Genomic DNA, 17052 nt, shown 5'->3' with positions numbered 1-17052 from the left:
TTCTATTTTAATTTAATTTGATTTAATCCCTGCTCTCCCCTTCACTGTTTGATCACGCAGCATTGCCCTTTGATGTGATGGGCACTGCTTGTCATTGACCACTTGAGTGTTTCTTTTCTTCCTGGTGGTGGAAACTGAATAAAGATTTGTACACTTTGTTTCTTTCACTGTGTGTCACACCTGCACACACACAACATGGGTGCTGGGGAAAAAATTAACACTACCGCAGTTAGGCGATAGTGTGTGGGTTTTAAAAAAAAAAAGAAATACAGATTCTGCCCAGTTCCACTTATAGTTTGTATTACACTCCTTGCTTAACAAATACACAGCAGGGACTTTACTCTTGCATATTTCCTTTCTGACAGGAGCACTGGCCTACAATACATTATATTAAAAATCTAGTAGAAAGGGAATATATTTTCATTTTCACATCCCCACTTCTTGCACTACTCCTGCCACATCTATGAGATTCTGACCACGATCAATACATCAGAGACATTTCCAGTCTTTTAGCCATATACAGATCGTTCTCCTAGAAGGCTGTAGTTGCATTCCAGCAAAACTTTGCTTAATAGAAAATTACTTGATATAAATAATTCGGCCAATGGGAAAAGTGATGTTAGGGGCAGACCAACAACAAAAAATCACTCAGAATCACTTAAAAATCACCCAGAAGTTTAACACAAAGTTTTGCGCAACCTGAATGAAGGTATCAATTATATTTATCATTGAAACAAACATAAAATTAACACAGCACATTTAGAGAATATTGTTAATGCTGGGATAGAGGGTCATCATGGTGTGTAAGGTTGACTCCCTCATTCCTGTTAAGCGAGCTATGTCACATATTCTCTCCTTACACTCAAAACACTTCTCTTCACTTGTTATAGCCTTTCTTTTGTGTTCACCACCTACAATTTTATCACCAGGATGCTTCCTGCGAATACTCTTGTCACTGTGCCCCTCCGTTTTATCAAAGCAAAAAGATAATATCGGAGTAGCGTACCTTTCACAGGAAGCTGCTGAATATATCTCTCTCAGAAAGCTGCTCTCTGTACAATACCTCTCACAGGAAGCTGCTGTGTTGGTAGCTGACACCAGCGCATGTGCAGAGCAGCATGTAGATCACTAACTGACATCGGCACATACATAAAACGAAGCGTGTGAACCGATCACCGCTGGAATTGCACTATTGCCAACAGAGGCAAGCATTCTCAAAAATAACATTCCTTAATTCCGCAGCGACATTTAAGCAAATTACATTGCCAGAACACACATTATCCAAGACTGATGAGCCTGACATTGGTGGTGGGCAGGTTGGAGGGAATCCTGAGGGATAGGATTTACATGTATTTTGAAACACAAGGACTGATGAGGGATAGTCAGCATAGCTTTGTGCGTGGGAAATCATGTCTCACAAACTTGATTGAGTTTTTGAAGAAGTAACAAAGAGGATTGATGAGGGCAGAGCAGTAGATGTAATCTATATGGACTTCAGTTACGTGTTCGACAAGGTTCCCCATGATGGACTTGTTAGGAAGGTTAGGCCTCATGGAATACAGGGAGAACTAGCCATTTGGATACAGATCTGGCTCGAAAGTGGAAGACGGAGGATAATGGTGGAAGATTGCTTTTCAGACTGGAGGCCTGTAACCAGTGGAGTACCACAAGGAGCAATGCTGGGTCCACTATGTTTTGTCATTTATATAAATAATTTGGATTGAACAAAGGCGGTATAGTTAGTAAGTTTGCAAATGACACCAAAATTGGAGGTGTAGTGGACAGTGAATAAGGATATGGGCCAATGGGCTGAGGAGTGGCAGATGGAGTTTAATTTAGATAAATGCGAGGTGCTGCATTTTGGAAAAGCAAAACTTAGCAGGACCTGTACAATAAATGGTAAGGTCCTAGGGAGTATTGCTGAACAAAGAGCCCTTGGAGTGCAGGTTCATACTTCCTTGAAAGTAGAGTCGAAGGTCGATAGGATACTGAAGAAGGCATTTGGTATGCTTTCCTTTATTGTTCAGAGCAGTGAGTATAGGGGTTGAAAGGTCATGTTGCAGCTGTACAGGACATTGGTTAGGCCACTTTTGGAATATTGAGTGCAATTCTGGTCTCCTTCTATCGGAAGGATGTTGCACAACTTTAAAGGGCTCAGAAAAGATTTACAAGGATGTTGCCAGGGTTGGAGGATTTGAGCGATAGGGAGAGGCTGAATAGGCTGGTGTTGTTTTTCCTGGAGCATCAGAGGCTGAGGCCTGACCTTATAGAGGTTTATAAAGTCATGGGGAGGGCATGGATAGGATTAGATTAGATTAGATTACTTACAGTGTGGAAATAGGCCCTTTGGCCCAACAAGTCCACACCGACCCGCCGCAGCGCAACCCACCGATACCCCTACATTTACCCCTTACCTAACACCACGGGCAATTTAGCATAGCCAATTCACCTGACCTGCACATCTTTTGGACTGTGGTAGGAAACCGGAGCACCCGGAGGAAACCCACGCAGACACGGGGAAAACGTGCAAACTCCACACAGTAAGTCGCCTGAGGCGGGAATTGAACCTGGGTCTCTGGCCCTGTGAGGCAGCAGTGCTAACTACTGTGCCACCGTGCCGCCCTCTACAATGTTTTTCCCTGGGGTGGGGGAATCCAGAACTAGAGGGCATAGGTTCAGGGTGAGAGGGGAAAAGTATAAAAACGACCTAAGGGGAAATGTTTTCAGAGGGTGGTACATGTATGGAATGAGCTGCCAGAGGAAGTAGTGGAGGCTGGTACAATTACAACATTTAAAAAGGATCTGTATGGGTATGTGAACAGGAAGGGTTTAGGGGGATATGAGCTAAGTGCTGGCAAATGGGACTAGATTAATTTAGGATATCTGGTCGGCGTGGACGAGTTGGACCGAAGGGTCTGTTTCTGTGCTGTACATCTCTATGATTCTATAACTACTTGTACAGTAAGAGACTAGCCAAACATTGGATTTATGCCAACTTTCATTCCGAAGTTAGGGCTGATGTTGCTGAAGCGAAATTTACATTTAAACTGGGAGTTTATTTAGTGCAACTACAATTATCCAACATCACAATCTTGCCCTTCTCTTCAACTGAAGTACACCTTAATACTATAATTTTATCAGTTAAAGCATTATTCTCAATCTCACCATCATCTCAGTCCTTTTTATACCTATATTTTACAGCTAGTGTTGTTTTAATTGCCCATTTAGTTTCTATTGGGGAATTATTTCATCAATATATTTCTAAACTGCTCAGAATTTAAGATTCATTTTCTATTCAGTTTAGAGTATGTCATCATAACCACTTGTGTTCAAGTTAGTGACTTGAAAATTATTCTCTGTGAAGAAACCCACTATGAATATTAGCCTAGAATTTGCATTCAGTGACAAAGGAATGATGCTTGTCAATCACTATGTTGACAATCAGCTAACCACAGAATTGATTCAGGTTCTTGAGTGGACAAATCTCAGTGGACATACAAACATTCAAACTTACGAAACAGATGTAGAAGTAGACCATTCAGCCCCTTGAGCCTATCCCACCATTCAATAAAATCATTCAATAAAAATTTGTGTTTTGAATTTTGCATTCGCCTTTTGCAGACCCCTTGGCAACATGGTAGCGCACAAACCCATCAACACACTAAAACAGCAGCTAACAAACTTGAAAGACCCTATACAGACAACAAGCAAAACTAATGTCATTTACAAAATACCATGCAAGAACTGTAACAAACACTACATTGGACAAACAGGTAGAAACCTAGCCACCAGGATACATGAACACCAACTAGCCACAAAAAGACATGACTCTCTCTCACTAGTATCTTTACATACAGATAAGGAAGGACACCACTTCGAATGGGGCAACACATCCATCTTAGGACAGGCCAAACAGAGACATGCACAAGAATTCCTAGAAGTGTGGCATTCCAACTGGAACTCTATCAACAAACACATCGAGATAGGCCCCATCTACCACGCCCTGAGAAAAAGAACTGGAAATGACATCACCAACCCAAAGAAACCCAAACATATAAATAGAAAGCAGGAATCCTGTACACTGCTTCACCTGATGAAACATCTGGAAATAAACCTCCCAGTTCAGTGAGCAAATCTACCCCCAGTATTTTAGTGTGTGTATATGTGAGAGAGAGAGAGAGAGAGCTATGTGTGTCTCCGTTTGCCTCTGTGTGTATACACACTGGAAAATATTTAATTATTTTTCTTGTATCGGATTAAATTTAGTAGCGCTAAACTCTTTCTTTGTTAAACTCAAGGAAAGCTGTCTGATTGGTCCTTTAAAAATCACAGTGTGTTAACATTTAAGCACTCACTAAATTGGCAAGTATATTCTTTGAGAAGTAAAATAACCTGTTGTTGTCAGACAAGAAGAGAGAAACATTGGAGTGATTCATCCTCTCCACATCTTGTTGTAACACACACACCCTTACTTGGCAGATGTACCCATTCCTCATGTTTATGAACTTTCTCACATTCCATCCATACATTGAACACTCCCACTTACTCTCATTCTTGTAATTTCATGCCTTTCCCAATGGTCAAGGAGAAAGTGAGGACTGCAGATGCTGGAGATCAGAGCTGAAAATGTGTTGCTGGAAAAGCGCAGCAGGTCAGGCAGCAACCAAGGAACAGGAGAATCGACGTTTCGGGCATAAGCCCTTCTTCATTCCTGAAGAAGGGCTTATGCCCGAAACGTTGATTCTCCTTTCCCAATGGTCACCCTCAGCATCTATCAGATGAATCATTTACACTTACACATATATCTCTCCTTTCCCTCCTTGTTGCAGGGAACAGCAGGAAGAAGGAGCAAACTGGAGGTGACCATAAGAACATAAGATATATGAGCACAATTAGGGCATTTGACTAATTGAATCTACTCCACCAGAGGATCATGGCTGATATAATTCTCAACCCCATTTCACTGCCTTCTCCTTGTAACCCTTGATTCCCTTATTAATCAAGAACCTGTAATACACTCAATGCCTTGGCCTCCACAGTCCTCTGCGGCCATTAGAACTGTATGCAATACTCCAAATATGGCCACACCAGAGTTTTGTCAGCTACAGCATAACCTCGTGGCTCCAAAACTCAAACCCTCTACCTAGTAGCATGACGAAACAAAACTCAATCCCTCTACCAATAAAAGCTAACACACTGTATGCCTTCTTAACAACATTATTAACCTGGGTGGCAACTTTCAAGGATCTATGTGTGTGGACACCGAGATCTCTCTGTTCATCTACACTACCAAGAATATTATCATTAGCTCAGTACTCTTTATTGCTGTTGCTCCTTCCAAAGTGAATCACTTCACAATTTTTCACATTAAACTCCATTTGCCACCTCTCAGCCCAGCCTTGCAGCTTATCTATATCTCTATATAACCTGCAACATCCTTCAACACTATCCACAACTCCATCAACCTTAGTGTCATCAAAACAATTTACAAGACCATCCTTCTCCACCCTCATCTAGGTCATTTATATGAATGATAAACAGCAGTGGCACCAAAACAGATCCTTGTGGTACACCACAAGTAACTAAACTCCAGGATGAACATTTCCCATCAAGCACCACCCTCTATCTCCTTTCAGCTAGCCAATTTCTGATCTAAACCGTTAAATCACCCTCAATCCCATGTCTCCATATTTTGTGCAATTGGGGAACATTATCAAATGCCTTACTGAAATCCATATACACCACATCAACCAGTTTACTCTCATCCACATGTTTGGTCATCACCTCAAAGAATTCAATAAGGTTTGTGAGGCATGACCTATCCTTCACAAAACAGTGTTGACTATCCCGAATCAACTTATTCTTCTCTAGAAGATTATAAATCTTATCTCTTATAACCTTTTACAACACTTTATCCACATCCGAAGTAAGGCTCATTGGTTTATGATTGCCAGGGTTGTCTCTACTCCCCTTCTTGAACAAGGGGACAACATTTGCTATCCCACCATTCTTCTGGCACTATTCCTGTAGGCAATGATGACATAAAGATCAAAGTCAAAGGCTCTGCAATCTCCTCCCGGCTTCCCAGAGAATCCTGGGAAAAATCCCATCAGCTCAGGGGGCTTATCTTTTCTTACACTTTCCAGAATTGCTATCATCTCTTCCTTGTGAACCTCAATCCCATCTAGTCTAGTAGCCTGTATCTCAGTATTTTCCTCAACAACATTGTCTTTTTCCAGTGTGAATACTGATGAAAAATATTTATTTAGCATTTCCCCTATCTCCTCAGACTCCACGCACAACTTCCCACTGCTATCCTTGATTGGCCCTAATCTTTCTCTAGTTTCTTTTATTCCTGATATACCTACAGAAAGCCTTAGGGTTTTCCTGGATCCTATCTGCCAATGATTTCTCATGTCCCCTCCTGGCTGTTCTTAGTTCTCTCTTTAGGTCTTTCCTGGTTAACTTGTAACTTTCATGCGCCCTAACTGAGCCTTCACATCTCATCCTAACACAAGTCTTCTTCTTCCTCTTGACATGAGATTCAACTTCTTTAATAAACCAAAGTTCTCTCACTCAACTACTGCCTGACAGATATATACTTATCAAGGACACGCAGTATCTGTTCCTTGAATAAGCTCCACATTTCAATTGTGCCCATCCCCTGCAGTTTCCTTCCCAGTCCTATGCGTCCTAAATCTTGCCTAATTGCATCTTGCCTTTCTCCCAGCAATAAATCTTGCCCTACATTATATATCTATCTCTTTTCATCGCTAAAGTAAACATAACGAAACTGTGGTCACTATCACCAAAGTGCTCACCTACCTCTAAATCTAACACCTGGCCAGGTTTATTACCCAATACTAAATCTACTGTGGCCTCTCCTCTTGTTGGCTTGTCTACATACTAAGTCAAGAAACCATCCTGTATACATTGGACAAAAACTGACCCATCTAAAGTACTCAAACTATAGTATTTCCAGTCGATATTTGGAAAGTTAAAGGCTCCAATAACAACTACTTTGCTACTCTTGCTCCTATCCAGAATTATCTTTGCTCTCCTTTCCTCTACATCTCTGGAACAATTCAGAGGCCTATGGAAAACTCCCAACAGGATCACCTCTCCTTTCCTGTTTCTAACCTCAGCCCATACTACCTCAGTAGACGAGTCCTCAAACGCCCTTTCTGCTACTGTACTACTGTCCTTGATTAACAATGCCACACAACCCACTCTTTTACCATCTTCTCTGTTCTTACTGAAACATCTAAATCCCAGAACATGCAACAACCATTCCTGTCCCTGCTCTAACCACGCCTCTGAAATGACCAAAATATCAAAATCCCAGGTACCAACCCATGCTGCAAGTTATTCCGGATGCTCCTGGCATTGAAGTAGACGCACTTCAACCCACTTTTCTGTTTGCCAGTGCACTCTTGTCACCTTGAAACCTCATTTCTGACCTCACTACTCTCAACCTCCTGGACACTGGAACTACAATTAAGGTTCCCATCCTGCTGAATTAGTTTAAACCCTCCTGAGGAGCGTTAGCAAATATCCCCCCCAGGATATTGGTACTCCTCTGGTTCAGGTACAGACCACCCTGTTTGTAGAGGTCCCATCTACCGTAGAAAGAGCCCCAATTTTCCAGATATCCAAAGCCCTCCCTCCTGTACTATCCCGGTAGCCATGTGTTCAACTCCTCTCTCTCCCTATTCCACACCTCGCTAGCATATGGCACAGGCAGCAAACCAGAGACCGGAGTACTACCTCTAAGCTTCCACCCTAGCTCCCTGAATTTTTGCCTTAAATCCCCATCCCTTTTACTACCTATGTTGTTGGTGCCTATGTGAACAACGACTTGGGGCTGTTTCGCCTCCCCCTCCAGGATCCCAAAAGCACGATCCAACTCAACACAATCCCTGGCACTTGGAAAGCAACACACCAACCGTGAATCTCTTTCGTTCCTACAGAACCTCCTATCTGTCCCCTAACTATGCAGTCCCCAATGACTCATGTTCTGCTCATCTCCCCGTTCCCTTCTGAGCAACAGGGACACACTCTGTGCTAGAGACCTGCACCCCATGGCTGACCCCTGGTAAGTTGTCCCCCCTACCAATATCCAAAATGGTATACTTGTTATTGAGGGGTTCCCTTTCCATGCCCTGTCTGTAACCCATCTGCCTCTTTCTTGCACCTGAGTGTGACTACTGCCCTGTAACTCCCCTCAATAAACCCCACCCCTACCTCCTGAATGATCCAAAGTTCATCCAATGTTGGCTACAATGCCAAATATAATCTTTTTAATGGTTGTATAGATGCTGATTAACAGAGTAACAGATTAACATGCTGATTGACACTTCACCCCCTTTAATATAAAGGGGGTGAAGTGTCATGTATGTAGTTCGTGTGCTGTCCCTTCAAGAGAGCTGGTCAGGTGACCCATGAGGAGAGGTTGGGGCTGAGTGAAGGGATGAGTGTGGAGGTGTGACCACTTAAAATGAAGTGTTCCCGTTCAGGGTTTTTGCCTGTGCCTCTCTTGTGCATAATTCCCGACAACTTACAAACTTAACACAAACATAAAATACGTATTTTCAAATTCACGAGCAGTTAATGGTGTGTGTAATGGATGAGGTAGTCTTTCTGCTAAGATTTGGAATAAATGGGAGCTGCTTTTCTTGTGTCGGGAATTATATTTGCGACAGAGAGGAGCAACTGAGCTGTTGCATTGTACTGAGTTGTTGGATGTCTTGGGAGGTCAGTATCAGTGTGAAAGAGGCATTTATCTAGACTATGCCCCAGGATTTCACTCTGTGTATTGAGGGGCTGAGTTGTGTGTATGTTGGATGGGGACGAGGTGCTAATAGTTGTACTGAATATGGTTGGGGGAGAGGGGCTGGTTCCAGTGTGTGGGGGTAACGGATAGTATTTCCCTAATAACCCAATTGTTGGAAGGTTTGGAAGACACACCCACTCCCTGTCTCTCTCTGTCCCTCACACTGCCAGGACCCACTCTCCCTCACACTGCTGGGTTACACTCACTCTCTCCCTTACACTGCCCGCTCCCACTCCCTCTCTCTCCTACACACTGCCAGGTCCCACTCTCTCCCTCACACTGCCAGCTCCCACTCCCTCTCTCCCTCATACTGCCCGGTCCCTCTCTCTTTCTCTCCTTCATACTACCAGGTTCCACTCTCTCTCCCTCACACTGCCCGCTCCCTGTCTCTCTCTCTCTCCCTCACACTGCCAGGTCCCACTCTCCCTCACACTGCCCGCTCCAACTCACTCTCTCCCTCACACTGCCCGGTCCCTCTCTCTCTCCTTCACACTGCCAGGTTCCACTCTCTCTCCCTCACACTGCCGGCTCCCACTCTCTCTCTCCCTCACACTACCCGCTCCCAATCTCTCTCTCCCTCACACTGCTGGGTCCCACTCTCTCTCCCTCACACTGCCGGGTCCCACTCTCTCTCTCCCTCACACTGCCAGGTCCCACTCTCCCTCACACTGCCCGCTGCCACTCTCACTCTCCCTCACACTGCCCGCTCCCACTCTCTCTCTCCCTCACTCTGCCGGCTCCCACTCTCACTACCTCACACTGCCCGCTCCCACTCTCTCTCTCCCTCACACTGCAGGGTCCCACTCTCTCTCCCCCACACTGCCCACTCCAACTCTCTCTCCCTTACACTGCCCGCTGCCACTCTCTCTCTCCCTCACACTGCCCGCTCCCACTCTCTGTCCCTCACACTGCCAGCTCCCACTCTCTCCCTCACACTGCCCGCTGCCACTCTCTCTTCCTCACATTGCCCACTCCCCGACTCTCTCTGTCCCTCACACTGCCAGATCCCACTCTCCCTCACACTGCTGGGTCACACTCACTCTCTCCCTTACACTGCCCGCTCCCACTCCCTCTCTCTCCTTCACACTGCCAGGTCCCACTCTCTCCCTCTCACTGCCGGGTCCCACTCACTCTCTCCCTCACACTGCTCAATCCAACTCTCTCTCCCTTACACTGCCCGCTGCCACTCTCTCTCCCTCACACTACACGCTGCCACTCTCTCTCTCCCTCACACTGCCCGCTCCCATTCTCTCACTCCCTCACACTGCCGGGTCCCACTCTCTTTCTCTCACACTGTCGGCTCCCACTCTCTCTCCGTCATACTGCCCGCTCCCACTCTCTCTCCCTCACATTGCCCGCTCCCACTCTCTCTGCCTCACACTGCCCGCTCCCACTCACTCTCTCCCTCACAAATGCCCGTTCCCACTCTCTCTCCCTCACACTGCCCGTTCCCACTCACTCTCTCCCTCACACTGCCCGCTCCCACTCTCTCTCCCTCACACTGCCCGTTGCCACTCTCTCTCCCTCACACTGCCGGGTCCCACTCTCTCTCTCCCTCACACCGCCCATTCCCACTCTCTGCCCCTCACAGTTCCAGCTCCCACTCTCTCTCTCCCTCACACTGCCTGCTCCCACACTCTCTCCCTCACACTGCCGGCTCCCACTCTCTCTCTCCCTCACACTGCCTATTCCCACTCACTCTCTCCCTCACACTGCCCACTCCCACTCTCTGCCCCTCACAGTTCCGGCTCCCACTCTCTCTCTCCCTCACACTGCCTGCTCCCACTCTCTCTCTCCCTCACACTGTCGGCTCCCACTCTCTCTTCCTCACACTGCCCGCTCCAATTCCCTCTCCCTCACACTGGCCGCTGTCACTCTCTCTCTACCTCTCACTGCCCACTCCCACTCTCTGTCCCTCACACTGCCAGCTCACACTCTCTCTCTCCCTCACATTGCCCACTCCCACTCTCTCTCTCCCTCACACTGCCTGCTCCCACTCTCTCTCTCTCCCCCTCACACTGAGTGGGAACTGAGAGCAAAACATTCATTGTATCATATTTAACGAACCTCTTTAGCACACAAGAACCCAGTGAGAGGAAGAGCAAATCAGGAATTGATGTTCTGAAATGAAGCTGGTCTTCTGGATGAACTGAGAGAGAGGGCCTCTTTATGAGCTGCTGACATTAATACATTTACATTTAGCATAAATATGGAACAAGGCAAAGTAAACAAGTCTAAAACATGATGTCTGGTGTGAATAAATCTTATTATCTCAGAGATTATCTGGCGAAGTTGGACTGGATGCAGATATTTGACAAATCAGTGTGAGGATTTCAAAAGTGAGATTCTAGACACACAGTGTAAACATGATCCAACAACAGAAATAATTATCCTTCCAGACCTAGGCTCCCATTGGTGTCCCCAAGCAAACAGGGTGACAGGAAACAGTAAAAGAAAGATACTGATCCTGACAAAACAATTCAAAAACTGTGGGAAGCTTAGCTTAGAATCTAAATGGGTGAACTGTAAACTAAAACAAACTTGGAAAGGGCAAGGAAGCACAGGGCAATGTTAGTGGGTAAGATCAACAAGAAAAACATGTTTATCAGGAGATTAAGAGCAAAAAGATAACTATGAAAATTATAGAACTGTCAAGTGCAAGATGATTAATGTTGTCACTGCACATTCACACACTAATGCACACATACAAATGATAATCCAATGCATTGTTTCGTATTTTATTACTTTAATCACAGTGAATCATGTAACTATGTGATTTATTCCATGTTAATGAATATAAACCTGATGTGGCGAAGATCTGTGGGAAAGATTTGTCTGAGGCATCATCTCATGAATTGGTTTTGAAGTAGAAATGTTTCCCTGACCAAGGAACTGCATCAAAGATAGTCAAGACATAACCACTGTATTGGAGAACTGTGTCCCATTGTTACAATGACGATGAAGATACGGCAGTTGGAAATAACATCCCAGACAGCTGCACATATTTCTTCAACCGTAATCTTGACGAGAGGAGCAGAGAGATGACATCTGGGGATGGGCTTGAAACAGGACAGAGATGTCATTGAAACCAATTAAATGGCCAATACCAGGACATCCCGAGCATGACAGTCACAGCAGGAGAAAGGGGAATGAAGAAATAACTTGGAATTTGACTTGCTGCTGAAGCTGGGTAAACCACAACTGCTGGAGAAATTCAGCAGGTCTGGCAACACCTGTGGAGAGAAAATAGTTAACACTTCAAGTCAGTGACCCTTCATCAGAAGTAGTAAGATCGGGTGCTCCAAAATTGAGCTCAAATGAACTGTTCATAGGAAGGATTAAAGGGGAGGCAACAAGGGAGGGGGGGGGGCTATTTTGATTAGGGAAAAATCACAGCAGTACGTAGATTAGATTACATTTCAGTGTGGAAACAGGCCCTTCGGCCCAACAAGTCCACACCGACCCGCCGAAGCGCAACCCACCCATACTCCTACATTTACCCCTTACCTAACACTACAGGCAATTTAGCATGGCCAATTCACCTGACCTGCACATCTTTGGACTGTGGGAGGAAACCGGAGTACCCGGAGGAAACCCACGCAGACACGGGGACAATGTGCAAACCCACACGGTCAGTCGCCTGAGGTGGGAATTGGGTCTCTGGCGCTGTGAGGCAGCAGTACTAACCACTGTGCCACCGTGCCGCCCACTAGAGAAGATATTCCTGATGGATTGTCCATGAAGCGATACGAATTGTGAAAAAAGGGTGTTATTACTTTGATGGGATTCTACTATAGATTTCCCAGTAGTCAGCGGGATATTGAGGAGCAAATATGTAGGGAGGTCACTGATAGCTGTAAGAATAATAAGGGGATCTTAACTTTCCAAACACAGATTGGTAATGGCTGGGAGGAATTTGTTAAGTGTATTCAATAAATCTTTCTCAATCAATATGTAGACGGCCCTCTGAGAGAAGGGTCAAAATCCAACCTTCTCTTGGGAAATAAGGCAGGGCAAGTCACTGAGGTATTAGTGGGGAAACACTTACCACAATTCTATCAGTTTTAAAATAGCTATGGAAAAGGATTGGCCTGATCCAAAGGTTAAAAACTTTGGAACTGACAGTGGGATTAATTCAGTTTCTGGATATTACAGCCTGTAAGGATGATTTGTAGAGTTTGTTTCCCAACCTTTGATATTGTACATAGGAGTGAGGTCACTCAGCACTCAGATCTGTTATTCTTTATATGTCTGATAGACTATGATCACATATTTAATGTTTATCTCCATATTTTTGTTTGTAATTATATCTTTAATATTGTAATGTACAAATAGTTTTCTATGTGGTATATCAATTATAAATAACCTGAACTCTATGGGAATATCTGTTTTAATTAAATAACTTGTGTGCCTTCTGAACATGGAGTAAACTTACATAATGTAAACAGAAAGTGCTGTAAATACTCAGCAGATCAGACAGCATCTGTGGAGAGGCAAACATAATGAATGTTTCTGGTCAATGACCTTTCATCAGAGAAAGTGACTGAGTATTTCCAATAGTCTCTGTTTTTATTTAATGTTCACAGCATCTGGAGTATATAGTTTTTCAAATTATAAATCTGCTTAAACATACTCTTCAATTGGTTGTTGTAGGTTACTATTGAGAGATTAACACAGTTCTTATTGATCTTATAGTCGCTGTGATTTGGAGGCTGGGATTTGTTTCCAGACCAATTAGGAGAGAAATATAAATCATTTCTTTCTCTCTCACTCTGTTTGAGTGTTAGAATAAAAATATATCACCAGAACATGGGATCAGCGTGAGACTGAACATTGTCTCTGTCTGAGCCTGTGGAATTGATGACCCTTCTTTGTCACTGTATCTCTGTCAGTGATCATGTGAGTGTGTGTGAGAGGGAACTACATGCATTGTTACTTGAGTCTCAGCTGGAAGGTGGGAAGAAGAGCAGAAGGGAAAGGCTGTGATGGGCTGGAGGGCAGGAGAGGCTGAAATGACAGAGTAACAATATTGACCAAAATGGTACAAGGAACAGGTGGAATGGGAAAAGAGAAAAAGCAGAAGATGGGGATGTAAATTACAGGATCCTTACCAACTGTCATCTGAAAGGAATCAAAACAAAAGAAAACTGTGACAGCGATAACAAAGGGAGGTACTCTGTCATGTCCCCTTCACTGTTTACAGGATGCATGATTACTGTCAGATTCTGAATAAATTCTCATTGTTAACTCAAATATGGCCATTTACTCTCAGTTTTCAGGAAACGGACCTGTAGTCAAGTGACCAATTCATTGGTTTTACAGAAAGTCTGTTCCAACCCAGTTTCAGTGGGAGGACACAGGGAAATGTCCTCTGGCTGTTGGTGCAATGGGCCTGTCTTCTCAGGGCACTGTTACATCCTGAGAATTCTGTATTAACCAAAAACCCACTCTGTCACTGATGAGCAATCTTTGTTGACATGACATATCTCCGACATATGCACTGGACAATACAGATATAGCTGGTTGTGAATAAAGAACAAAGAAAATTTACAGCCCAGGAACAGGCCCTTCAGCCCTCCAAGCCTGAGCCGATCCAAATCAACTGTCTAAACCTGTCGCCCAATTCCTAAGTATCCCTCTGCTTCCCATCTACTCATGCATCTGTCAGGACGCATCTTAAATTGATCTCCTTTACCTGCCTCCACTACCTCTGCTGGCAACATGTTCCAGGCACCTACCACCCTCTGTGTAAAGTACTTACTGTGTGCACCCCCCTTTGTGTGGGCGGCACGGTGGCACAGTGGTTAGCACTGCTGCCTCACAGCGCCAGAGACCCAGGTTCATTTCCCGACTCAGGCGACTGACTGTGTGGAGTTTGCACATTCTCCCCGTGTCTGCGTGGGTTTCCTCCGGGTGCTCCGGTTTCCTCCCACAGTCCAAAGATGTGCAGGTCAGGTGAATTGGCCATGCTAAATTGACCGTAGTGTTAGGTTAAAGGGGTAAATGTAGGGGTATGGGTGGGTTGCGCTTCGGCGGGTCGGTGTGTGGACTTGTTGGGCCGAAGGGCCTGTTTCCACACTGTAAGTAATCTAATCTAATCTAAACTTTTCACCTCTCATCTTGAAAGCATGACCTCTCGTTAATGAATCCTTCACCCTGTGAAAAAGCTTATCTCTATCCACCGTGTCTATACTCTTCATGATTTTGTAAACCTCAATCAGATTCCCCCCGCAATCTCCTTTTTTCAAATGAAAACAAACGTAACCTATTCAACCTCTCTTCATAGCTAGCACCTTCCATACCATACAACATCCTCATAAACCTTCTCTGTACCCTCTCCAAAGTGTCCACATCCTTTTGGTCATGTGGTGACCAGAAATATATGCAGTATTCCAAATATGGCCAAACGTAAGTCCTGTGCAACTGTAACATGATCTGCCAGCTCTTATAGTCAATACCCCGTCCGATTAAGGCCTTCTCGACCACTCTATCTACCTATGCAGCAAACTTCAGGGTACAATGGACCTGCACTCCCAGGTCTCTCTGCTCATCAACTTTCCGCGAGGCTCTTCAATTAATTGTATAATTCACTCTAGAATCAGACTTCCCAAAATGCATCACCTCACATTTACCTGGATTGAACTCTATCTGCCACTTCTCCACCCAACTCTCCAGTCTATCTATATTCTCATGTATTCTTTGACAATCCGCTATGCTTTCTGCTACTCCACCAATCTTCGTGTCATCTGCAAACTTGCTGATCATACCAACAGTGCCCTCTTCCAGATCATTTATGTATATCACAAACAACACTGATCCCTGTGGAACACCACTGGTCACCTTTCTCCATTTCAAGAAACTCCCTTCAACTACTACTCTCTGTCTCCTGTTGCTCAACCAGTTCTTTATCCACACACATCATATGACTTCATTTTCTCTATTGATTTGCCATGGGGAACCTTATCAAATGCCTTACTAAAGTTCATGTGTAAGACATCTTCCTTCATCTATCAACTTAGTCACTTCCTCAAAGAACTCTACTAAGTTGGTAAGGCACGATCTCCCCCGCACAAAACCATGATGCCTATCACTAATAAGCGCATTCTTTTCTAAATATAAATAGATTCTATCCTCAGTACCTTCTCCTACAAATTTCCCAACACTGACATCAGACTCACTGGTCTGTAGTTACCCAGAATATCCCCAATAACCTCTTGACAGGGGGACAACATGAGCAACCCTCCAGTCGTCTGGCACCTCACCTGTGTTTAAGGATGCCACAACGATATCTGCCAGGGCACCAGCTATTTCCTCTCTCGCCTCTCTCAGCAACCTGGGATAGATCCCGTCCGGTTCTGGGGATTTGTCCACCTTAATAACCTCTAGCCTACCCAACACATCTTCCCAACTGATGTTAACGTGATCCAGACTAATCAAACGTATATCTCTAATCTCAACATACATCATGTCCCTCTCCTCAGTGAATACTGATGTAAAGGACTCATTCAGAATCTCACCCATTCTCTCAGGTTTGACACTCAGCCTTCCTTCATTATCCTTTAGTGGACCAATCCTTTCTCTAGTTATCCTCTTGCTTCTTATATAAGAATAAAATGCTTTGGGATTCTCCTTAATTCTGCTCATTAAAGCTATTTCATGACTCCTTTTAGCCCGCTTGATTCCTTGTTTAAGACTGGTCCTACTCTCCCAATATTCCTCCAGGGCCTGTTCTGTTCTTAGCTGCCTGGACCTTATGTATGCTTCCCTTTTCCTCTTGGCTAGTCATACAATTTCTCCTGTCATCCACAGTTCACGAATCTTACCCTTCCTATCCTTTGCCTTCAACAGGACATGCCTATTCTGCACTATCTTTAACCTATCTTTGAAAGCCTCCCACATATCAAATGTGGACTTCCTTTCAAATAGCTGTGTCCAATCCACATTCCCAGCTCCTGCCTAATTTTGATATAATTGGCCTTGGCCTAGTTTAGTACTCTTCCCTTCGGATCACTCTCATCTTTGTCTATAAGTATTCTAAAGCTTACGGAATTGTGGTCACTGTTCCCAAAGAAATCCCCCACTGCAACTTCCACCACCTGGCCTGGCTCATTCTCCAACACCAGGTGCAATACGGCCCCATCCCTCATCGGACTATTGAGATTCTGCTCTAGAAAACTCTCCTGGATGCTTTTTACAAGTTATGCCCCATCCAGACCTCT

At 44.5% G+C, this 17052-nt stretch overlaps 1 long non-coding RNA gene across 2 annotated transcripts in view; it reads right to left on the bottom strand.

Annotated features, from left to right (window-relative positions):
* Positions 1-11582: 11582 nt before the first annotated feature.
* LOC148149596 (uncharacterized) overlaps positions 11583-17052 on the bottom strand; it is a 66844-nt gene continuing 61374 nt past the window's right edge. For both annotated transcript variants that reach the window (XR_015757642.1, XR_015757643.1), the window contains one exon: positions 11583-12066. This is a non-coding gene — a long non-coding RNA (uncharacterized LOC148149596). The remainder of the gene's footprint in view (positions 12067-17052) is intronic.

Source organism: Chiloscyllium plagiosum, unplaced genomic scaffold (assembly GCF_037043375.1).
Source record: "Chiloscyllium plagiosum isolate Xiang-an unplaced genomic scaffold, Cpla_swu_hap1 HiC_scaffold_7, whole genome shotgun sequence".
Classification (NCBI taxonomy): Eukaryota; Metazoa; Chordata; class Chondrichthyes; order Orectolobiformes; family Hemiscylliidae; genus Chiloscyllium; species Chiloscyllium plagiosum.
The sequence above is the reverse complement of the archived record's forward strand: the minus strand, read 5'-3'. Positions and strand labels throughout refer to the sequence as shown.